At 38.5% G+C, this 25,957-nt stretch overlaps 1 pseudogene; it reads left to right on the top strand.

The window, feature by feature from the left end:
- Positions 1-1,095: 1,095 nt before the first annotated feature.
- Positions 1,096-18,939, top strand: LOC127450620 (UNC93-like protein MFSD11; annotated as a pseudogene).
- The last annotated feature ends 7,018 nt before the right edge of the window (positions 18,940-25,957 follow it).

Genomic DNA, 25,957 nt, shown 5'->3' with positions numbered 1-25,957 from the left:
TATCTGCATGATTTTATGCACTGCAATGCTGCCACATGATTGGCTGATTAGATAATCACATGGATGATTGTTGGTGACAGACAGGCTGGTTTGAGTATTTCTGTAACTGCTGATCTCCTGGGATTTTCACACACAACAGTCTCTAGAACTTACTCCGAATGGTGGCAAAAACAAAAAAACATCCAGTGAGCAGCAGTTCTGTGGACGGAAATGCCTTGTTGATGAGAGAGGTCAACAGAAAATGGCCAGACTGGTTTGAACTGACAAAGTCTACAGTAACTCAGATAACCGCTCTGTACAATTGTGGTGAGAGGAATATCATCACGAGGGGGACCTACACAATATTAAGCAGGTGGTTTTAATGTTGTGGCTGATAGGTGTGTGTGTGTGTGTATATATATATATATATATATATATATATATATTTAGTGTGCGGGCTAATAATTTCTCCTGACGAGTGGCAAGTTTCCCTGCAATAATAATTATACTACTAATAAAATAATATATATTTTTAAATTAAATCATTGTTGTTATATGACTGAAAATTATGTATTTGATTATTTCATAATATATTTATTTAGTTTCGTCTGTTATGTCCACCCATGCATAACAGCGCAACCGTCGGGTTCTGGAAGTAAAAATTACATTCATTTTCTCCATAGGTGAATTTATTTTTAAAGATAACTTATAAACCTTTAAATACAGACCTAGAGCTCTGAGGTTGTTAATCGATGGTCTATGCTTCTTTTGAAGCCATCAGTCTGCATTGTCAACTTCATTGTTTAAAAAATCGTGTTTAATAGCGGAATTGCTGGAAAACACTACCCATGATCCTGAAGAGAACGATCCACTGGAATGATCTAAAAATAGAAAGATCCAAAAATTCCTCTGTTTGTTTTGAGCCACCCATCCATACCGTCACAACAATGTTGACTCAACCAATGGGGAGAGCTGGGGGTGGGACTTTCTGTTTGTTTATTTTGCAGTTCCATTCTGTAGCACTAATGGTGCAGAAATTACACACTTCAGCTTTAAGTACACAATCTTGTACCTATGTCTTTTTGCCTGATTTTCAAATACATTTTTTTCATCAAATCAAAGTTTGTAATCTTGTTATTCACCTCAGAGCTGGTTGGTTTGGTTCATGATATAGAACTCTTTACAAAGGATTTTATGAAATCCCTATGGCAAAAATAAATGGGAAAAATACTTCTGGGACCAAGATGGCTGGAGAAGTGGGCAGGCACTGTTCAAGTGAAGTAGTTTTCACAGAAACCATCACATGTTGATGGAATTTTGCTTGCCAGCAACTTTCATCTCATGCTTGAGCTTCACGAGACGTGTGCAGTTCTGCGACCACGAACTTGTATCTGCTGCAGTTCACCAGTGAAATAGATATAATGTTATAACACTTTTATAGAAATGCAGTAGATGACTAAGATCTCCACCCTCTCTGAGATTTATTTTCTAACAGTTTGTCTTTCCTGGGCTGGATGCAGTTTTGATTTATATGGATCAAGGCAAATTTGCTGAATCTCTGCAGCTGGCATCTTAAATGTATATTTAAATGAGCAAAGGATGGCAGACAAAAGGACGTATAATGTTGTCATTTTGGGAATAGGATTTTTGCTAATTTTTACAGCCTTTACCACCTGTGGGAATATTGAAGTAAGTTGATAAGTAATTCTTCAGTTTATATATATTATATACATATTATATATTTTATTATGCTGTTTGGAGTTGTTTTGCTGTTTTTTTTTTTTTTTTTTTTTTTTTTTTGCAGACAATTAATTTTCAATATTAATAATTTATTTTAACAGATAAGCCATAACATTGGGCAGAAATGGCAACCCTAACAAATATTTAACCATAGTTTTGCCAAAATAGCATAGTTACTTCAGTCATTGTTACCACTGTAAAATCAGAATGTGATCTGTATCTGTTTTGGACTTTATTGAGTATTTTATACATTGTGAAAATCAGTGTTCAAAATTTTTTTTCTGTTAGACTGTATAAAACTTGTATCACTCCATTGTTTAAGTAAACATGGGTCAGGCGCATCTCATGTTTTTCATTTTTTCCATTAGTCAATAAGTTACCCTGCATGACTATTGAGTGGAACAAATTCAAATGTCACGCTGGACTCGTGTTCACCTCTACAGTTTCTACAGAGTAAAAACCCTCAAATCCCCAAATGAAAATGAAACTCAGTTCAACCTTAACCCTTAAGATGTCTTACCATAAGATTAAAAAAATACTTTTATTCAATAAGAATGATCTATTTATTGAATGTTTAGTACATGTAATGCTGTTATGAAATTCACCTTCTTTAAAACATTCAAAGTCATCTCTTAGTAAAGAGATTCATATTTATATATATACAGTTCAAAAGTTTTAGTGAGAATGTCATCTAAAATATTGGCAAAAATAATTTTCATATATCAGTTAACATTATACAAACTCCAGTAAACCTAAAAAAAGAAAGAAAGGCTAAATTAATATTTGGTGTGACAACCTTTGCCTTAAAGGAATAGTTCACCCAAAAATGAAAATTTGCTGATAATTTACTCACCCTCAGGCCATCCAAGATGTATCTGAGTTTCTTTCTTCATCAAAACAGAATATAAGATTTTTAGGATTTCAATCAGGCCTCCTTCTTTAAACAATGCAAGTGAATGTTCTCCATTTTTTGACGGTCCAAAATGCATATTTAGGGTGCATCAAAATAATCCACACGACTCCAGTCGACAAATAAAGTTCTTCTGAACCCAAATGATTGATTATTTTGAGAAACAAAACAATACTTATATACTTTTTAACTACAAATGTTCACTTCCGTACATCTGTGACGCGTGCTCGTGAGAGGGATGACGTAAGCTTAACGTGGAGGAGGAGGCAGGAAGCGCGTCATTGTTTACAAGAGAAGGAGTGCTGTACAAGTTTAATTGTCTTTGCTGTAGATTTGTATTTGTATACGGGTATTGTTCCAAATGGTCATTTGGCGTGTGTATCCTGGATGCTTCAAACTTCAGAAACCCCAACGAAAATGCACGCTGGGAAAAATATTAACTTTTCATCGATTGCATATACATGATCATGAGCGATTGAAGCTCTGGCATATCACGCTGAACCTGGATATCAGTACACCCCTACATTCTCTCAAATATTGTAGGGTGTGCAGTGAACATTTTACCCCTGAGGATTTCAGACCATCGAAAGAAACAAAGAGTCGATATCTGAATTCATCGGTTGTTCCCATGCTGTTTTTTCCAGCGAACTCAGGTATGTGTGAAAACTTTGTCATTGTCACGCCTCCCTCGGGCTCTGCACCTCCCACAGCGCTCCGCTCCTCCAACTCGATTTCTAATTCAACGCACCTGTACTCAATTCACTCGCTCATCACTGTCTGCATAAATAATTCACCTTCATGCCACTTCACTGTCAAGTCTCACACAAAGGACTCTAGTTTGACCGCGCTGCTCTCACACAGTGTTTATTTACCTGTCTGTATTTACTCTTGATCTTCGCCAGTATCTGTTTAGTGCTTACCCTGTTTTTTTGCCTGTTACCTATTCTTCAGTTTGTGAAGCTTCTCTTTTGTGTGATATCACCTGATCTCACTGTGTTAACTCTGTAAATCCTGTGAATCTCAGTAAATGCTCTCGCACTTGGTTGGCTTGAATTCCTGACAGTCATATAGCCTACAGGTGCATCTCAATAAATTAGAATGTCGTGGAAAAGTTCATTTATTTCAGTAATTCAACTCAAATTGTGAAACTCTTGTATTAAATAAATTCAGTGCACACAGACTGAAGTAGTTTAAGTCTTTGGTTCTTTTAATTGTGATGATTTTGGCTCACATTTAACAAAAACCCACCAATTCACTATCTCAAAAAATTAGAATACATCATAAGACCAATAAAAAAAAACATTTTTAGTGAATTGTTGGCCTTCCGGAAAGTATGTTCATTTACTGTATATGTACTCAATACTTGGTAGGGGCTCCTTTTGCTTTAATTACTGCCTCAATTCGGCGTGGCATGGAGGTGATCAGTTTGTGGCACTGCTGAGGTGGTATGGAAGCCCAGGTTTCTTTGACAGTGGCCTTCAGCTCATCTGCATTTTTTGGTCTCTTGTTTCTCATTTTCCTCTTGACAATACTCCATAGATTCTCTATGGGGTTCAGGTCTGGTGAGTTTGCTGGCCAGTCAAGCACACCAACACCATGGTCATTTAGCCAACTTTTGGTGCTTTTGGCAGTGTGGGCAGGTGCCAAATCCTGCTGGAAAATGAAATCAGCATCTTTAAAAAGCTGGTCAGCAGAAGGAAGCATGAAGTGCTCCAAAATGTCTTGGTAAACGGTGCAGTGACTTTGGTTTTCAAAAAACACAATGGACCAACACCAGCAGATGACATTGCACCCCAGATCATCACAGACTGTGGAAACTTAACACTGGACTTCAAGCAACTTGGGCTATGAGCTTCTCCACCCTTCCTCCAGACTCTAGGACCTTGGTTTCCAAATGAAATACAAAACTTGCTCTCATCTGAAAAGAGGACTTTAGAACACTGGGCAACAGTCCAGTTCTTCTTCTCCTTAGCCCAGGTAAGATGCCTCTGACGTTGTCTGTGGTTCAGGAGTGGCTTAACAAGAGGAATACGACAACTGTAGCCAAATTCCTTGACATGTCTGTGTGTGGTGGCTCTTGATGCCTTGACCCCAGCCTCAGTCCATTCCTTGTGAAGTTCACCCAAATTCTTGAATCGATTTTGCTTGACAATCCTCATAAGGCTGCGGTTCTCTCGGTTGGTTGTGCATCTTTTTCTTCCACACTTTTTCCTTCCACTCAACTTTCTGTTAACATGCTTGGGTACAGCACTCTGTGAACAGCCAGCTTCTTTGGCAATGAATGTTTGTGGCTTACCCTCCTTGTGAAGGGTGTCAATGATTGTCTTCTGGACAACTGTCAGATCAGCAGTCTTCCCCATGATTGTGTAGCCTAGTGAACCAAACTGAGAGACCATTTTGAAGGCTCAGGAAACCTTTGCAGGTGTTTTGAGTTGATTAGCTGATTGGCATGTCACCATATTCTAATTTTTTGAGAGAGTGAATTGGTGGGTTTTTGTTAAATGTGAGCCAAAATCATCACAATTAAAAGAACCAAAGACTTAAACTACTTCAGTCTGTGTGCACTGAATTTATTTAATACACGAGTTTCACAATTTGAGTTGAATTACTGAAATAAATGAACTTTTCCACGACATTCTAATTTATTGAGATGCACCTGTATATATTTCTGCTAAAGAAAAAGCACAAGTAGATAACGCAACGGCATTGCTCCGAAATAAAGGATGGTTATTTACTGCAGTAATGTTTTTTTTTAATTTTTTAATTTGATTTTATATTGTTTTGAAATTGTTTTGGACTGTTTTGTTTTGTGAACGGCGTTTGGTCTGTGGTCTGTGCAAGTTTCTCTTGTAAACAATGACGCGCTTCCTGCCTCCTCCTCCACGTGACGTGTGACCTTACCAACGAGCTTACGTCATCCCTCTCGTGAGCGTGCATCACAGACATGTATGGAAGCGAACATTTGTAGTTAAAAAGTATATAAATATTGTTTTGTTTCTAAACATAATCAATCGTTTGGGTTCAGAAGAACTTTATTTGTCGACTGGAGTCGTGTGGATTATTTTGATGCACCCTAAATATGTATTTTGGACCGTCAAAAAATGGAGTACATTCACTTGCATTGTTTAAAGGAGGAAGCCTGAAATAAAATCCTAAAAATCTTAAATTCTGTTTTGATGAAGAAAGAAACTCAGATACATCTTGGATGGCCTGAGTGTGAGTAAATTATCAGCAAATTTTCATTTTTGGGTGAACTATTCTTTTAAAACAGCACCAGTTCTCCTCAGTACACCTGGACACATTTTATTCTTGGTTGTTGGGAGATTTGATGTTCCAAGCTTCTTGGAGAACTTGACACAGTTCTTCTATGTATGTAGGCTGTATAAATTGCTTCTTTCTCTTCATGTAATCCCAGACTGACTCAGGAGATCAGCTGTTACATAAATACTCAAACCAGCCTGTCTGGCACCAACAATAATCCATGCGATTATCTAATCAGCCAATCGTGTGACAGCAGTGCAGTGCATAAAATCATTCAGATATGGGTCAGGAGCTTCAGTTAATGTTCACATCAACTATCAGAATGGGGAAAAAATTAGATCTCAATGATTAGGACCATGGCATGATTGTTGATGCCAGATGGGCTGGTTTGAGTATTTCTGTAACTGCTGATCTCCTGGGATTTTCATGCAAAACAGTCTCTAGACTTTACCCGAATGGTGCCAAAAACAAAAAACATCCAGTGAGCAGCAGTAATGTTGTGGCTGATCAGTGTATATGTATTGTCCATGTTATTTGTCAGCTACCCATAATTACCCACTCTCTGCACATTTGCCTGTACCATGCTTACAAAGTACAACAGTCTGTGTATCTAATTTGTGGATCTGATTATAGCAAACAGTGGTGAAAAGCTTGAATATCACAGCCTTCACTGGGTGTGGGTATCACAGGTAAGAATTAATTCTTCAGTCTCTGTCTTTTTTTGTTATGTTTATCATTTACAATGGCACAGAAAAACTGTGAGAAACAATTGGGGGTAAACTAAGCAGTACAAAAACAGATAGTTAGACAATTGCAAAGGTAAACAATGTACAGAATGTAACACTGTAACAAAACAACTTCTTGCAACCCAGCAATTCATTTTTACCCTCTGCAGGGGACATATGTTTTTAATGAACTTCTATACATACCAGTGTTTTAAGAGGCAGAGATACCAAATTGATTGAATAATGAAAACATGATTTTTTAATCTTACAGTTGAAGTCAGAAGTTTACATACACTTAGGCTCAAGTCATTAAAACTCATTTTTTAACCACTCCACAGATTTAATATTAGCAAACTATAGTTTTGGCAAGTCGTGTAGGACATTTACTTTGTGCATGATATGAGTAATTCTGCCAACAATTGTTTACAGACAGATTGTTTCACTTTTAGTTGACTATATCACTATTCCAGTGGGTCAGAAGTTTACATACACTAAGTTAACTGTGCCTTTAAGCAGCTTGGAAAATTCCAGAAAATGATGTCAAGCCTTTAGACAATTAGCCAATTAGCTTCTGATAGGAGGTGTACTGAATTGGAGGTGTACCTGTGGATTTATTTTAAGGCCTACCTTCAAACTCAGTGCCTCTTTGCTTGGATCATGGGAAAATGAAAAGAGATCAGTCATTTTTTTTTTTTTTGGACCTCCACAAGTCTGGTTCATCCTTGGGAGCAATTTCCAAACACCTGAAGGTACCACGTTCATCTGTACAAACAATAGTACACAAGTATAAACACCATGGGACCACGCAGCCATCATACCGCTCAGGAAGGAGACACATTCTGTCTCCTAGAGATGAGTGTAGTTTGCTATGAAAAGTGCAAATCAATCCCAGAACAACAGCAAAGGACCTTGTGAAGATGCTGGAGGAAACAGGTAGACAAGTATCTATATCCACATTAAAACGAGTCCTATATCGACATAACCTGAAAGACTGCTCAGCAAGGAAGAAGCCACTGCTCCAAAATCGCCATAAAAAAGCCAGACTACAGTTTGCAAGTGCACATGGGGACAAATATCTTACATTTTGGAGAAATGTCCTCTGGTCTAATGAAACAAAAATTGAACTGTTTGGCCATAATGACCAACGTTATGTTTGGAGGATAAAGGGTGAGGCTTGCAAGCCGAAGAGCACCATCCCAACCGTGAAGCATGGGAGTGGCAGCATCATGTTGTGGGGGTGCTTTGCTGTAGGAGGGACTGGTGCACTTCACAAAATAGATGGCATCATGAGGAAGGAAATTGATGTGGATATATTGAAGCAACATCTCAAGACATCAGCCATGAAAATGGGTTTTCCAAATGGACAGTGACCCCCAAGCATACCTCAAGAGTTGTGGCAAAATAGCTTAAGGACAACAAAGTCAAGGTATTGGAGTGGCCATCACAAAGCCATGACCTCAATCTGATTTGAGGGCAGAACTGAAAAAGCGTGTGCGAGCAAGGAGGCCTACAAACCTGATTCAGTTACACCAGTTCTGTCTGGAGGAATGGGCCAAAATTCCAGCAACTTATTGTGAGAAGCTTGTGGAAGGTTACCCAAAATGTTTGACCCAAGTTAAACAATTTAAAGGCAATGCCACAAAATACTAACTAAGTGTATGTAAACTTCTGACCCACTGGGAATGTGATGAAAGAAATAAAAGCTGAAATAAATAATTCTCTCTACTATTATTCTGACTTTTCACATTCTTAAAATAAAGTAGTGATCCTAACTGACCTAATGCAGGGAATGTTTCCTATGATTAAATGTCAGGAATTGTGAAAAACTGAGTTTAAATGTATTTGTCTAAGGTGTATGTAAACTTCTGACTTCAACTGTATGTCTGTATTCTCTAATCATGTACTCACCCTCAGGCCATCCCAGATGTGAATGACCTTTTTTCTTCAGCAGAACAGATATGAAGATTTGTAAAAGTAAATCTCAGCTCTGTAGGTCCATACAATGCAAGTGAATGGTGACCAGAACTCTGAAGGCATCATAAAAGTAATCCATACAAATCTAGTGGTTAAATCCATGCCTTCTAAAGTGATCCAATCGGTTTTGGGTAAGAACAAACAAAAATATTACTCCTTTTTCACATCTTGCCATTGCAATCTCTAGGCACAATCATGATTTCAAGCTCAATTACACTTCTTAGTGATTGACGCATGTGTAGAGTGCTAGATGGCGCTGTAGGAAGCGTATTCGAGCTTGAAATCAGGATTACCAAGGAGACTGCTGTCAAGATTTATATTGAAGGAGGAATTACATTTTGGTCTGTTCTCACCCAAATCCCATGGATTGCTTCAGAAGACACTGGAGTCTTATAGATTACTTTTATGCTGCCTTTATGTAATATTTGTACCTTCTAAGTTCTGGCCACCGTTCACTTGCATTGCATGGACCTACAGAGCTGAAATATTCTTCTAAAAATCATTGTTTGTGTTCTGCAGAAGAAAGAAAGTCATACACATCTGGGATGACATGAGGGTGAGTAAATGATGAGAGAATTTTCATTTTTTAATTATATTGATAATTGATTATTCTTAGTTGTGATATTCTATGTGAATTTTCACATCATTTGAATGTATTTTCCTGCTTGCATCCTCCAAAAATGGCCCTCCTGTGGTGGTGTTTCCCTAGCAGACACTATACCAAACAATAATGGTACATTCCAGTAGTGCTATACAATGTGCTGGTATGGTTTATGCTGCTGTAGAAAATATTAAAGACCACATCAAATAAAATTTGGAATTTGTTGCATTTTAGTTCAGGTCTGTTAGCTTTGAGGCCATCCATATGCTTGTGTACTTCTAAGAGTTGACTAAATAAACTTTCAGCAGATGTACACATTTAAATTGTACAGTACAGTCTTGCTTTTCTGGGAAAACTGACCAAATATTTTGATGACTTATTGTGACAAGGAGGAGGGCGTGGCCGGGCCGTAACGATGGATGCCCGGCGCTGAATCAGCCCAATCATTGGGAGAGGGATAAAGTGGAGCCGGGGATGCCAGTGCAAGAGAGATGCATGCGGCCGCGCTATCTGTGTGTTTTATGTTATGTTTAAGTTCAGTTATGTAATTAAAGTTATGTTGACTGTTCTGCCGGTTCCCGCCTCCTCCTTGCCCATCCTTTACCCGTTACATTGGTGCCAAAACCCGGGAAGGAGGAGGGATGCGCTGTCATGAAGTCCTCGCCACTGCCATCCGCTGGGAAGCAGAGGAGCCTCGGCCGTTCGCCAGAGGATGGAGGAGTCACTGCCGGCCGCTGGGATTCGGAGGAACCACTGTCATCCGCCAGGAAGCAGAAAAGCCGTTACCGTCCACCAGGGGTCAGAGGACTCCCTGCCGTCTGCCAGGGGAGGAGCGGCTGTCATCCGCCAGAGGGCGGAGGAGTGGCTGAGGACCAGGCGACGGTGTGTCCGGGGACCGGTGAGCGAGTTTTTCTCTCTCTCTCCTCTCTCTCTCTGTCTCTCCCCCTTGCTATTTCCCTCTCCCCTCCCCCTCCTCTTGTCTCTCCCAGGGCTCCAGAGAAGCGGGGAAGACCTGCTGGCAGAAGGATGGCCAGAAGGGCAACACCTCTCCTCCAGGAAGGGAGGGGAGGGGAGTATGTCATGTCGGAGGTTTCCCTGGCCTGAATCGGGCGGCAGAGGAGTGTGACGAGGAGGAGGGCATGGCCGGGCCATAACGATGGTCACCCGGTGCTGAAACTTTAATCAATTAAAGTTATGTTGACTGTTGTGCTGGTTCCTGCCTCCTCCTTGCCCATCCTTTACCCGTTACACTCATCTTGCACTCACAAATGTTGGGCCTCATGTATTCAGATAGAAGACAAAGGCAGGCCTGACACAGTCGTAAAAACCTAACTCAGGCCCCCACATACCAGGTCATAAATTATACTGATAAAATTTGCACCAAAATCAAACAAAGGGAGTCCAAAACAGACTACAAATCCCATGAAGCCTTGCTCACTAAAGGATTGAACTCTCAACTCCTATTGGATGAGGCACACAACAGAACGTCCCTCAAACCATGACATCATCAGGAGTAGAAATACCTCTGAAATGCTTCCGGGATTTGCTTCCAGCAACTTTGTTCACCGTGTATAGATGTAGCTCATCGCTGCTCTCAGGTGCAACCTCGTGGCACAAGGAAGTAACGTCCGACTTGAAACTGTGGCCATACAATCTCCATCTCGCTGGACGAGTTGAGATTACTCTGTGTTCAACCGAACACTCTAACGGATCCGAAGGAGACCGCTGAGCAATCCGCATCTTCATCCGTTTGCCTGCAGAAATGAAGAGATTAAAGATTTCTCTTCCATCTTCAATCAAGTTGACATTTCTGAGTTCTCCGCCAGCCCGCCGAGAATCAACAGCCGTGCCCGCCAACAGAGCGAGGAAACGGCCTCCCGTCATCACACGAGCCTCAAGGAACCGGGTCGGAAATAAAGGACGGATGAACACACATTCTGCATCCTCATGCGATTCAAGTAAGAGGTTTACGTCTGGGCAGAGATAGAATATTATAGTGTGTTATTCTTGTGTTTCAAGGTTTTTGCTTGTACAGTTTACAAACTGCCATGTCCGCTCATTATTAATACTTAGGGTATTAATTATTACGAATGAGATTTGCTGTATTGTGGTCCAACCAAATTGGACTGTTGTGCATTTTCGCCATCGCGGGTGAGACCGGCAACTGATTTTATCCATTAAACAGTCAAAGAACGCGGGACTGTTTACGAGCCATCCAGCACGTCTCTGAGCGATAAACTAACAGCTGCTTTCTCTCCCACGATCGCGAAATCGGCTTTAGGGCTGTCACTTTATTCTCTCTCTCTCTCTCGTACTAACCACACACACACACACACACACACACACAGGCGACCCCTCACAAACACACACCCTCATGTGTTATAGGATTATTTTGATTTCCATATCTAATCATATCACTGTTTAGTTTGTAGTTGTAAGTCGGAAGTTTATTGACTGCATTGTATTAATTATTAATTGATATTACTGCATAAATATACTTTGTTTATATTACAAAGAGAAGTGTTTTGGTTTGTTTTGCATATGCCTGTGTCATGCTGACGGGATGTCAGTGCTCGGATTCAAGCCTTCATTCATTGTTTTTTTTCCCGAAAATTGATATTCTTCGGATGTTGAATTTCCTAAGAAAGCAATCTAATATTGAGACTATTTTACTATCTGGTTATTAGTCCCTGATTCCAGGGTGGTGCCCCGTCAATGTTAATCCTTATTAATATTCTATTGATTTTTGATAATTTATAATTATCTTTGATGATTGTTGAATTTGAATGATCAATAGGCTAGTGTTAATTTTAATTAATGTTTCATCGATGTTAACAATTAACGATTATCTTTGATAATTGTTGATTTAAAGGATTAGAAAAAGCTAACATTGATTCTCATCAATGTTCTATTGATTTTAATAATTCATATTTGTCTTTGATAATTATTAATTATTGCTAATAACCAAACCCGCTCCTAAACGTAGCACACTACATTTACTTGAGCCCCATATGAGGTTTTAATGAGTTAGATTCAATTAATTAATTTAAATATTAATTAATAACTAAAGAAATAATTATTAATTATTTCTGATAGTAACACTGATCTAAACAACCAGTAAAGCCCTACATAAGCATATCCAAAAACAAAAACAAAAAAAAACAAAAAATGTATGTCCAAAATAGAGCTCTTTAGAATGAAAATGTCCCCTCTGGTTAGCAGTAGCAAGTAATAAATTGTGGTTGATAGCTATGATGTTAACTAAAGGCTATTGGTTATTGCAAAAAATGAGGTAAGAAGGTATGAACCTTCAATATGTATGTCTCAACCCAACTTCCTGTTTCAATAGGAAATACATCCTATCCTATCCCAAAAGGAAAATAACTGTGCTTGTCAAATGATTTCATGGGGACTTTAAGGGCTTAATTTAAGAGCCAAATGCAGGCTAGGTCTGGATGTGATGCTTGGTTTATTAGAATTTCATAGATTTTTCTTTCTTTGCTTTTTTATAGCCTTGGAATAATATATGGAGTCTTTTCATTCTGTAATTTATTAGCTCCCACCATTGTTGCAATAATTGGACCACAGTTTACAATGTTTTTGAGCGGAATTCTTTATAGGCAAGTACTGTACCACAAATATGCACCTTTACCAATCATTCTTTGTGACTGTTCATTGTGTAGCCATTGTGACACACTATTGTCTGCTTTGTTCACTTGTTTGCGTATTCTTACAGTGGTTACATAGCTGTATTCATCATTCCATCCACATGGTCCTTTTATTTTATATCAGTGCTTATTGCAATTGGTGCAGCCAGTAAGTAGATATTTACATACTTAGGCAATTAAAACACATTTCATCATGTATTTCCTGGTTATACATCACCAGCTTTTGCATGTTTGATTACACATTTTTTTCACATTCAAATGTTCTCAGCTAATAAAAGCTAATAAATTACAAATAAATGACAAGTAAATGTTGAATTTGTGATAGCTGTCTGTTATTATCTTTATTCTTCATTAAAGATATAATTTACCCAAAAATTACAAATCCATCATCATTTACCCACCTTCATGTCATTCCAAACCTCTGTTTTGTTTTTCATGCAATATAAAATGAGATATTTAGTCAAATGTATTTCCATACAATAAAATTGTATTCTGACAACCTACAAAAAGCACAAAAAACAAAACAAAACAAAAAACTGTGAAAATAGTCCATATTAGTTATGTGCTATTTTCCAAGTGGTCTGAAGTCATGTGATAGCTTTTGTGAGGAGCACAGTGAAATTTCAGTCATTATTTTCATTCATTTCAGAGTAATTGATGACAGAATTTTCATTTTTGGGTCAATTTAATGTAGCTCGGCATGGAAGGCTACATGAATACCATAGTAGTAGATTTTGGCATGTCATACAGGGACTCTCCAATTTGATTAAATTTTTTTTTAAAATTATTATTATTGTGAGGACATTGCTGCAATATTTGAATGTTGTTCTGAATCTTTTTCTGACTTTTCTGTAGACCTAATATCACGCATGAACTTCTTATCATTCCACAGTGCTTTGGACAGCTCAAGGACACTTTCTAGTGAAGAACTCTGATGCTTCCACCATCAACAGGAACACAGGAATGTTTTGGGCTTTACTGCAGTGCAGGTTGAGAAGGATCTTACAACTGATGCACAATTGCGCTGAAATGTATAATCTGTGATTAAGACTAACATATCTACCCTGAATCACCTGTGATTGTGTGAACAGTAAAATAATCTAATTGGAATATGCATTAGAAGTCAGAGCAATACATGTTTAATAACAGCATTAAGATTAACAGCAACATGCCTGACATAACTGTGGGTCTACAGTATGTGTTCATGAGTAATTAAGACGTTAAGCCAAATTTCTAACCAAACCAGTCATACCAACAAGAGCTATGTTTAACTGTGGAAAACACTCTCAATGATTCCTTTATGAAAACCTCTATTTTTGTTTTCCTTCCAGTATGTTGTTTGGGAATCTATACATTTATTTTGATTGGAAAGGAAAAACTGAAATTTCAGGTATAACAATTTTTTTATACTCAAAAGTGCACTTAATAATTTTTGTTTATGTTCTGCTGATCTATATTAAAGTCATGTTGGACTTTATACTGACACTTATCAACATAAAAGCAGAACCACAAAAAAGAAACATTCAAAAGTTTGGCTTGTTTGTAGTCAGCCATGATTCATTTGTTACACAAACAAAAGTGTGAAATAAAGGGTAGTGTTCGACTGGTCATATGAGCCTAATTTGTTTGCCATGTGGCGACCCACTCCATGTGGAATAAAAAAATTTTAGGCCACTGATATAACTGTCTTGTATGATGCTCTTTTAGTGCCACAAAAAATAAAAATAAAAACTAACATTACGAGATTAAAGTAGTGATATTTTCAGAATAAAGTACAAATTACAAGAATGAAGTCATAGCATTATGACATTAAAGTCATGATATTTTGAGAATAAAGTACAAATTACAAGAATAAAGTCATAGCATTACGACATTAAAGTCATGATATTTTGAGAATAAAGTACAAATTACAAGAATAAAGTCATAGCATTATGACATTAAAGTCATGATATTTTGAGAATAAAGTACAAATTACAAGAATAAAATCATAGCATTATGAGATTAAATCGTAATATTATGAGAATAAGTCGTAAGGAAAGTAACATCAGAGTGATGTGGTGGACAACAGCAAAGAAGAGTGACTGGGTCTTTTGATACAGTAAACACCACTAACCAAGAAGATAACATTGGCTATTCAACTTATTTGTCAAGTTAGCCGAGCTGAATTTGTGATAAGTTTTTGTGAGCTCTCTGTTCATGAATGATGTATGCATTAGTACATGAGTTTTCAACCTGTGTGCGCCTGTCAAGAGAGGTACGAGATGCTAGGCTTACTCTTTAGTGAAGCGAAAAATAACCGGAACTGCTGTGAATTATATAGGCCCGTTTCAAGACATTGTATATGGTAACATCCCCTCAGTTATAGTATTGGTTTGAGAACAAAAAAGCAGGCCAAGCATCACCCACGCTGGTTTTTTCTCCTGAATGAATTCAATTTCCTACATAACCGCTGCAGTGTCTGGATGCTAATAATAACTTGTGCCGATGCCCCAAAAGACCAAGGATTTCTTTATTGCTAAATCCCGTCCTAAAGTATGATTTAACTAAATCCATCATATCCATTTAATGAAGCTGCTGGCTCGGCGACCATTAAATCATTGTGATAACACGCAGTTTTATATTGTGATTTTTTTTCTCTCAAAATATTTCTACTTTATTCTTGCAATATACTAAATTCTCATAAAGCTTTGACTTTATTCTTGTAATTTTGACTTTATTCTCAAAATATTCTGACTTTAATATCATAATGCTACAACTTTATTCTAATAATTTTGACTTTATGCTTGTAAAAGGGATGTTATGAGATTATTCTCAAAATATTACGACTTTATTCTCGAAATCTTCTTTTTAATTTTTTGTTTTTTTGTACTTGGCACTATAAAACACCATTGTAGTCATGTGAGTGTGCATCATATTAAACATCTTTTAAACAAGAATAAAAATAAAAAAATTCATGTGGAAAAATTGTTTAATGAGGAAAAGTTACCGCGTGCACTTTTAAGATAATGATTACTTATCTGATCTCGGCTAACCACAAAATATCCTTTGTCTTTACTAACTCTCACATCACAAAATCTTTTAAAATGGAATCAAATTTCAAATTTTGATTCTGACACATTTGTATTGACATTCTATCACAGACAAAGACAGAATAATTATGTTTACTGGTTATCTCAGTACTCGGGACACTAAGTAAGAAGACTTGTCAGCTGGAGGCCGCTCTCATTGAAGAGGAGGGCCAGTCTCTGTTATCAGCACGACTCATGTAAACTCCTGAACATAATGATTCACGTTAACAGTGATGTATGGAAGCTAAGGATTATGTAAAGCCTGAACCAATCTTTCAGCATGTTGCAATTTAATTGGCTGATGTGCTTGTTGTGTCATGTATTTCTTAGATATAAACAAAGAGCAACTTCTGCTGTGATGGAAGCCAAAACAGAGTTTTGTTCATATTGCTTAAAGGTGATACTTTCTTCTATCCCAGCTTAATATGTTGAGACAACTATTAGTATTCCATTCAAAGATTGATGCTGAAATTACACACTTTATTATGATCTATTTCATGATCTGGTAATCTTTCAAAATTATAAAGAGTTGTCAGATTTGTAGAGATTTGTCAATTTCAAAATTTTCCGCTTTTGTCTGTTCTTTTAGAGACCATTTTGGATATCTTCAGAACAAAACACCATATTGTTATTAAGTTCCTGTTATGGCATACAGTGGTGAGGACATTAAGGAAAATATCCATGTTTATTCCATTCAAAACATTTTTGAGCATGATGAACATGTTTTGATCCTGCTTTCTTGTTCAAGGTTTGGAGCTGTTGTTTTACAGTGGTATGTACGGAACTTGCATTGGAGCTACGACACACTTTGGAGATGCAGCAAAATGCTTGATTGGCATTTCAGGCATTGTGGTGGGAATTGGAGAAATAGCTGGTAAGTGCCCATGTTTCAGACATTACGAGATGTCATGTTGGTGCCTGTATAATTTACAATACACTACCATATACGCTCAATGGCCACTTTATTAGGAACACTTTGGTCCTAATAAAGTGCCTGACATGGTCTTCTGCTGTTGTTGCCCATCCGCCTCAAGGTTGACATGTTGTGCATTCTAAGATGTAAGATGCTTACTACAATTGTACAGAGTGATTATCTGAGTTACCGTAGCCTTTCTGTCTGCTTGAACCAGTATGGCCATTTTCTTTTGACCTCAAGGTGTTTCTGTCCATAGAACTGCCGCTCACTGTATGTTTTTTGTTTTGGCACCATTCGGAGTAAATTCTAGAGACTGTTTTGTGTGAAAATCCCAGGATATCAGAGTTACAGAAATAGACAAACTAGCCTCTCTGGCACCAACAATCATGCCATGGTCGAAATCACTGAGATCAAATTTTTTCCCTGTTTTGATGGTTGATGTGAACATTAACTGAAGCTCCTGACCCGAAAGTTAATATACCAACCTACTGGAACTACAAAAATCACTTTAAAATGTACTGTTAACCACCATAGTAAAACAGTTGGTAAAACAAAAGGCCACATGATGACTTAAATTTCATCAAGAGTGGTCCCTCCAGGAGCAATGGCCAGTAAATATGTACAGAAAGAGCACAGTGTCACCCACACACTAAAATAATACAATAAACATTAATTAAACAACAATGAAGGGGTCATAATGTGAGGAATGAAATTTTCCTTTGATCTTTTAACAAAGTATAAGAGGTCATTGTACTATAAAAACTTACTGTAAGTTTCAGAACTCAAAACTTCCTCGTCACTGCAAAAAGAGCATTTGTTGAAACCAAGCCGCTAAAACGACTCGTTCTTTACTTCCTCCACATTGTGAGGATCACATGTTTCTGAGCATATGGGGGCCCTAAGTGGAATCTTACTTGGAGACTTCTTTTCCATGCATCATTTTTATTATATCCATGCATGTGGTTACAGATGAATCATATAGAACAGTGAAATCGCTCACAGAAACTCTTGCCTGCTCTCGACTCCATTATCTGAAAGGAGACCAATGATGTGAGCTCCACTGACACCATCTTCACACCTATTGGTTGTCGCTCCCTAAAGTCGCTCCTCATTGACATAAAATTAAACTTTTCTCAGCTTTGTTGTGAGTCGTGACGCTCACCGCGGCCACATCTAGTCGTCAGAGCTCGCTGTCATTTGTGTCTCTGAAAGTCGCCAGCTTTCATTGAAAATGAATAAGAACTAGTCGCTTTGTCACTGAAAGTCGCTGCATGCATGTACGGGGCTTGAGTCTTACTCGCAGCTTTTAGTATTTAATACATACATACATTGTCTTGTTAAATAAAATATAATTGTTCATGGAAAGGTAACTACCAGTTAACTACCAGTAACTAAGATATTTTCACTGTAGCATTTTTATATTAATTTTCCATTAGAATTACAAATTTTTTCAGTGTTCTTAGATTACTCAGTCTGTTGCACTTTCTTTTATTATTTAATTGTCATTAGTGCTTGGTATTATGGACATCTAAAACCAAGGTGGACTGATACTTTTATAGGCTTTTACAGACTGCTGGAAGTGAGCAACTCATCTTTCTAACAACAACAGCTTTATCAGCCAATAGTAAATATAGTTATTTACCTGATTGTTAGCATGCTGTCTGTGAACCTCTGGACAAGTGCTTTAATGCAGACAGTGTCGATGTTCCTCTTCTGCAGCTGGTTGAACAGCATGTCTACATTTGGCATGATCTTGTGGAACAATGCCAGAAAAAACAGAAAGCCTCATCTTCAGGCATCCTCACAAAGCCCCCAGCCTCTTTGACAGATGCGGTATCAAAGTTCCCAGAGCTTCTGATGGTCTGGAAACACTTTAGGAGGTTATCCTTGTGCTCGCACACAATGTTTACAGCGCGACTGTGGAAGTTTCACTGTGTTGTACAGGCTCTGGGGCATCTATGCGCAACCACTTGGTCAAGCACGGTGATTCGCTTGGGTGACCTGGAGAAGAAGGCAGAAAATCCACCAAGGTCGGAAAAAAAAGTGCAGATCCTGGGGATGTGTGATGTTGCCTGCTGCATGAAGAGGTTCAGCTGATGCGCATAGCAGTGGACATAGTGAGCACTTTCATAGACATCCATTATCTTACATTGCACTCCACCGTTGCCTCCCCTCATTACAGCAGCCCCGTCATAAGCCTGGGCGATAAGTTTGGCCTTTTGTCCATTTGGGAGTATGATGCTTAGCCTGTCCAGAAGCACTGTAGTGATGGTGTCAGTGGTTGCGTTCTGGATGGTAATGAACTAAAAAAAAATGCTCTTGGATGTTACTGTTGGCATCAGTGTAGCGTAGCACAAGCACCAGCTGGCATTGGGTGGAAGTATCAGTCGTTTCGTCTGCCTGAATGGCGATAAAATCAGCGGCCTTTACTTCCTCCAGAATGTAATCCTTGAGCACTGACAGCATGCAGTCCCAACAGCTCGTTTTGTACCGTCTTTGACGTGCCTTGAAAAATGGTAGCTGTCTTAAGGTGCTCCACCAGCACAGTGTCTAGGAAAGCAACAAAATCCACCAATCCCCTAAAAATGCCAGGGTTGTCAGAGGTTTCCTCATTGCAATCCTGTGGCCATTGTCAAGCTACGTAGCGATGTTCACTTTTCCCAATATGGCTAGCTTGACAGAATTAGCCATGTGTTCCCTTGTGTTCTTGTGTTTCCTTACTTTCTCAGACAGGTGCTTCATATCTCTCACTCCCGTAGCTTTCCATGCTGGACCTGTCCCCGCTGTTTTAAAAAGCAAGCACGGAAAGCAAAATAAAGCATTAGCATAACCGCACCCTCATAGCCAAGCCTTTTTGGTGTACCAACTATGAGAGAAGCCTTGCGTGTATGGCTTCCCTTTTTTACTAGACTGCTGTCTGATTGCGAGGTCAGGTTGATCTGGGCCCAGCTCTTTCACCTCTAGTTTTTCCGCCAAAGTTCTCCTCTCAAACGGACTTTGGAAGAGAGATATTACAGAGTTAGGGTTGGGTCTGGAAGCAGTGATAATTAAGCTCGCCATCATCCATTATCCATGTAGTTAAAATGGCACCCCTACAGACTAGTCCTGACTTTGGCAGTGGCTCGTTAGGGGCGATAAAATAATTGCAGGACGCGGATCGTCTAAATTTTATGTCCTATCTTGAATATGTTAAAATCTAAATTACTACATGGACCCGCCTCATGTGGGCGATCCTCTCTGTCGCCCCAGTGTTGAATTTGAGACATGCGGACCGGCAGAGACATGTAAGGAAACCATATATTTTGCACAGATGATTTTCTATCATATCATATCATATCATATCATATCATATCATATCATATTACAGTTGTGCTAAAAAGTTTGCATACCCTGGCAGAAATTTTGAAATATTGGCATTGATTTTGAAAATATGACTGATCATGCGAAAACACTGTCTTTTATTTAAGGATAGTGATCATATGAAGCCATTTATTATCACATAGTTGTTTGGCTCCTTTTTGAATCATAATGATAACAGAAATCATCCAAATGGCCCTGATCAAAAGTTTACATACCCTGGAATGTTTGGCCTTGTTACAGACAAACAAGGTGACACACACAGGTTTAAATGGCAATTAAAGGTTAATTTCCCACACCTGTGGCTTTTTAAATTTCAATTAGTGTCTGTGTATAAATAGTCAATGAGTTTGTTAGCTCTCATGTGGATGCACTGAGCAGGATATATACTGAGCCATGGGGAGCGGAAAAGAACTGTCAAAAGACCTGCGTAACAAGGTAATGGAACTTTATAAAGATGGAAAAGGATATAAAAAGATATCCAAATCCTTGAAAATTCCAGTCAGTACTTTTCAATCACTTATTAAGAAGTGGAAAATTCGGGGATCTCTTGATACCAAGCCAAGGTCATGTAGACCAAGAAAGATTTCAGCCACAACTGCCAGAAGAATTGTTCGGGATACAAAGAAAAACCCACAGGTAACCTCAGGAGAAATACAGGCTGCTCTGGAAAAAGATGGTGTGGTTGTTTCAAGGAGCACAATACGACGATACTTGAACAAAAATGAGCTGCATGGTCGAGTTGCCAGAAAGAAGCCTTTACTGTGCCAATGCCACAAAAAAGCTTGGTTACAATATGCCTCACAGCTTCTGGCACACTGTAATTTGGAGTGACGAGACCAAAATAGAGCTTTATGGTCACAACCATAAGCGCTATGTTTGGAGAGGGGTCAACAAGGCCTATAGTGAAAAGAATACCATCCCCACTGTGAAGCCAGTTTTTGGGGGTGTGTGAGCTCTAAAGGCACGGGGAATCTTGTGAAAACTGATGGCAAGATGAATGCATGTTATCAGAAAATACTGGCAGACAATTTGCATTCTTCTGCATGAAAGCTGCGCATGGGACGCTCTTGGACTTTCCAGCATGACAATGACCCTAATATCGACCCAAAGGCCAAGCTGACCCTCCAGTGGTTACAGCAGAAAAAGGTGAAGGTTCTGGAGTGGACATCACAGTCTCCTGACCTTAATATCATCGAGCCACTCTGGTGAGAAACGTGCAGTTCATGCAAGACGACCAAAGACTTTGCATGACCTGGAGGCATTTTGCCAAGACAAATGGGCAACTATACCACCTGCAAGACTTTGGAGCCTCATAGACAACTATTACAAAAGACTGCACGCTGTCATTGATGCTAAAGGGGGCAATACACAGTATTAAGAACTAAGGGTATGCAGACTTTTGAACAGGGATCATTTCATTTTTTTCTTTGTTGCCATGTTTTGTTTTATGATTGTGCCATTCTGTTATAACCTACAGTTGAATGTGAATCCCATAAGAAATAAAAGAAATGGTGGTGGTCTTTTTGGTGGTGGCGTAGTGGGCTAAACTGTTAAACAGAAGGTTGCTGGTTCAATCCCTACAGCCACCACCATTGTGTCCTTGAGCAAGGCACTTAAATCCAGGTTGCTCCAGGTGGATTGTCCCTGTAATAAGTGCACTGTAAGTCACTTTGAATAAAGCGTCTGCCAAATGCATAAATGTAAAAATAATTCTCTCATCATTGACTCACCCTCATGCCATCCCAGATGTATATGACTTTCTTCTGCAGAACACCAAATTATGATTTTTAGAAGAATATTTCAGCTTTGTTGGTCCTCACAATGCAAGTGAATGGGTACCAAAATTTTGAACAGTAACGCCGCTCCCTATACGCAAAATACACAGTCTGTGTAGGGCACCAACTCTCTAGGGGGGCACCAGAAACTCCACCAGCTGACCTTACTTGCACATTATACGTTATCCAAGGACCCGGTAGCAGTCGCGGAACACAGAAGATTGTCTCGCGCTCACACTTTCCCCTCATGCTCGCACCGTGCCTCGCAACATCACACCCCCCACCGCCCCCATCTGACAATCCCGGACCTCTGTATAGGGCATCAGTTTGGCCAGCGCCGGCCCTGATTTTGAAGCTCCGAAAAGCATATACACGTAGCATAACATTAATCCATATGACTCCAGTGTTTTAATCCATCTTCTGAAGTGATATGATAGGTGTGGGTGAGAAACAGTTCAAAATGTAAGTCCTTTTTCACCTACAGAGCTGAAATATTCTTCAAAAAATCTTTGTTTGTGTTGAGCAGAAGAAAGAAAATCATATGAATCTGGTATGGCATGAGGGTGATTAAATGATGAGAGAATTTACATTTTAGGGTTAACTATCCCTTTAACTTCTCAACAGCAATGTAAAAAAAACAACAAAAAATAAATAAAAATAATAATCTTTAGGAGAAATTTAAGTGCCAAAGAGAAGCTGTATTATTTTGACTAAGTCTTCTCTGAAAGCATTTCTCTCAGGGTTCTGATGTATGATTATGTGATTTTTATAGAGTTTTTAACTCAAAATAGCTACTGAGATAAAAGCCATTTTAGATTTCTTTTCAAAAATGATTTTTACACTGAGTATACATTATACACTAGTGTGTCTCTCATTGTGAAATATTTAGACTTTCTTTTCGATGCCAGAAAAGCTGCTTTCAGATAATGAAAGTATTACTTTAATGACCCAAGGGCGAATATCATCTCATCTGGCCTGAGAGCTCTCACAACAGTGCAGATAAACAAAAATGATTTCAACAAGAATCTCACTGTTAACATAAAGGTAATCTTCAACACATATATTGTATCCTATTTTTGACTATAAGCATGTCTTTATACATTACTCAAGTATATCTGGCTCCTTTTAAGTTTTAAATGAAGTGGTTAGCCTGTAACCGGTCTAATGAGAAGTTCAGAACATGTTAATCACAATCTATAATGAAATCCAATATGCATTTCTCTTTACATTGCATCAGATGTGCTGAACATACCATGTTCTACATGTTGCAGAATATACTGTAATACAGAATTATAATACAGCTGTTGTGCTTCTTTTAAACAAGAGTTACTCACTGACTAACTGTCAGCGTTACAGCATTGTGCATCTGTCCTGATCATAGCATGGCAGCTTTATAGCAGAGACAACTCAGTACTGCTGTGATTGTTATGAAGTAAAAAAGGCATGTTGACTTCATGTTTACAGATTGATTATCTTTAGGTGTAATAAGTTTAAGGCTGTATTTCATTTATGTTTTTAAAGTGTCACAAAGCTTTCACAAATTGGTCGTGTACTCCTGATGTTTGGAGTTTAAATTGATGACATTACATAGTGTCTTTTCTCATTTGTACTCACCTACTTACTGTACACTACTGCCACTTGTCTATCACATACTAGCCCAATGAAAACATTCATTTCACTGCATTGCTGCTATGCATTAATTAATAAGTGTCATAATGTAAATACTTGATACTGATTATGTGCCAGAATCTGTGCCAGATCTTTTTTTTTTCTTCTTTTTTTTTAATCCCCTTTTCTCCCCAATTTTGGAATGCCCAATTCCCACTACTTACTAGGTCCTCGTGGTGGCGTGGTTCCTCACCTCAATCTGGGTGACGGAGGACAAGTCTCAGTTGCCTCCACTTCTGAGACAGTCAATCCGTGCATCTTATCACGTGGCTCGCTGTGCATGACACCGCGGAGACTCCCAGCATGTGGAGGCTCATGCTACTCTCCGCGATCCACGCACAACTTACCACACGCCCCACTGAGAGCGAGAACCACTTAACGTGACCACGAGGAGGTTACCCCATGTGACTCTACCCTCCCTAGTAATGGGGCCAATTTGGTTGCTTAGGAGACCTGGCTAGAGTCACTCAGCACGCCCTGGATTCGAACTCGCGACAACATGGGTGGTAGTCAGCGTCAATTCTCGCTGAGCTACCCAGGCACCCACTGTGCCAAATTTACACTTTTTAATTGACAGTAAAGATGAAAAATTAAACATGCCTTTTGAAGCTTACCATTTTCGTTTCTTTTTTTTTTTTTTTTTTTTGGTTTTATGTCAAGTCACATCAAGTCATTTTTATTTATATAGTGCCTTTCACAACACACATCGTTTCAAAGCAGCTTTACAGAAGATCAGGCATTAACAGAAGATAAAACATGTTGTTATTAATGCAATTCAATAAAGAAAACATAAATGTGTATTTGTTACAGCCTTCTTTGCATTTAAGTGCATATATTCACTGACCACTTAGAAGTTTTAGCCTCTTTTTACGGTTTGTCTCCAAATTCTAGTTTTAGTGCTCAGATAATTAATACCTCATGGCACTGAATCTGATATACTATATTTCTTCATTTGCAAACTACACTGATGACACTTAATCAGCATACACTGGCGGCCAAAAGTTTGGAATAATGTACAGATTTTGCTGTTTTGGAAGGAAATTTGTACTGTAATTCACCAAAGTGGCATTCAAGTGATCACAAAGTATAGTCAGGACATTACTGATATAAAAAAACACCACCATCACTATTTGAAAAAAGTAAATTTGGATCAAATCTAGACAGGCCCCATTTCCAGCAGCCATCACTTCAACACCTTATCCTTGAGTAATCATGCTAAATTGATAATTTGGCACTAAAAAATCACTTGCCATTATACCAAACACAGTTGAAAGCTCTTTGGTTCATTAAATGAAGCTTAACATTGTCTTTGTGTTTGTATTTGAGTTGCCACAGTATGCAATAGACTGGCATGTCTTAAGGTCAATATTAGGTCAAAAATGGCAAAAAAGAAACAGCTTTCTCTAGAAACTCATCAGTCAATCATTATTTTGAGGAATGAAGGTTATACAATGCTTGAAATTGCCAAAAACTAAAGATTTCATACAAAGGTGTACACTACAGTCTTCAAAAACAAAGGACAGCTGGCTCTAACAAGGACAGAAAGAGATGTGGAAGGCCAGATGTACAACTAAACTAGAGGTTAAGTACATCAAATCAAATCAAATCACATTTATTGTCACACAGCCATAAACACAAGTGCAATGGTGTGTGAAATTCTTGGGTGCAGTTCCTATCAACATAGCAGTCGTGATAGTGATGAGACATATACCAATTTACAATAACATCAATTTAACACAACACAATTTAAAGTCTAATATACACATAATTACAACACAATATACAAATAATAAAATACACTGTACAGTATACAATATGCACAATATAGATACACATTATTCAATAAAAAATAAAAAACAAAAAAGTATATATAATAGTATATATAGAATGTACAGTAGGTTGTATTGTACTGTATTGACATTCAGGCTGTCGGTTGATAGTAAGTTGTTAAGAGAGAATATACATAATAATAATATAATTTATGACAGTCCGGTGTGAGATATAAGAGTAATAAAGTGCAGTGCTGATGTATTTTGATCGTGGGAGATCAAGAGTTCAAAAGTCTGATTGCTTGGGGGAAGAAGCTGTCATGGAGTCGGCTGGTGCGGGTCCTGATGCTGCGATACCGCCTGCCTGATGGTAGCAGTGAGAACAGCCCATGGCTCGGGTGGCTGGAGTCTCTGATGATCCTCCGAGCTTTTTTCACACACCGCCTTGTATATATTTCCTGGAGGGAGGGAAGCTCACCTCCGATGATGTGTCTGGCAGTTCGCACCACCCTTTGCAGTGCTTTGCGGTTGTGGGCTGTGCTA

The sequence above is a fragment of the Myxocyprinus asiaticus genome, chromosome 13, assembly GCF_019703515.2.
Source record: "Myxocyprinus asiaticus isolate MX2 ecotype Aquarium Trade chromosome 13, UBuf_Myxa_2, whole genome shotgun sequence".
NCBI classification, from domain to species: domain Eukaryota; kingdom Metazoa; phylum Chordata; class Actinopteri; order Cypriniformes; family Catostomidae; genus Myxocyprinus; species Myxocyprinus asiaticus.
This window is presented reverse-complemented; position numbering and strand designations above follow the sequence as displayed.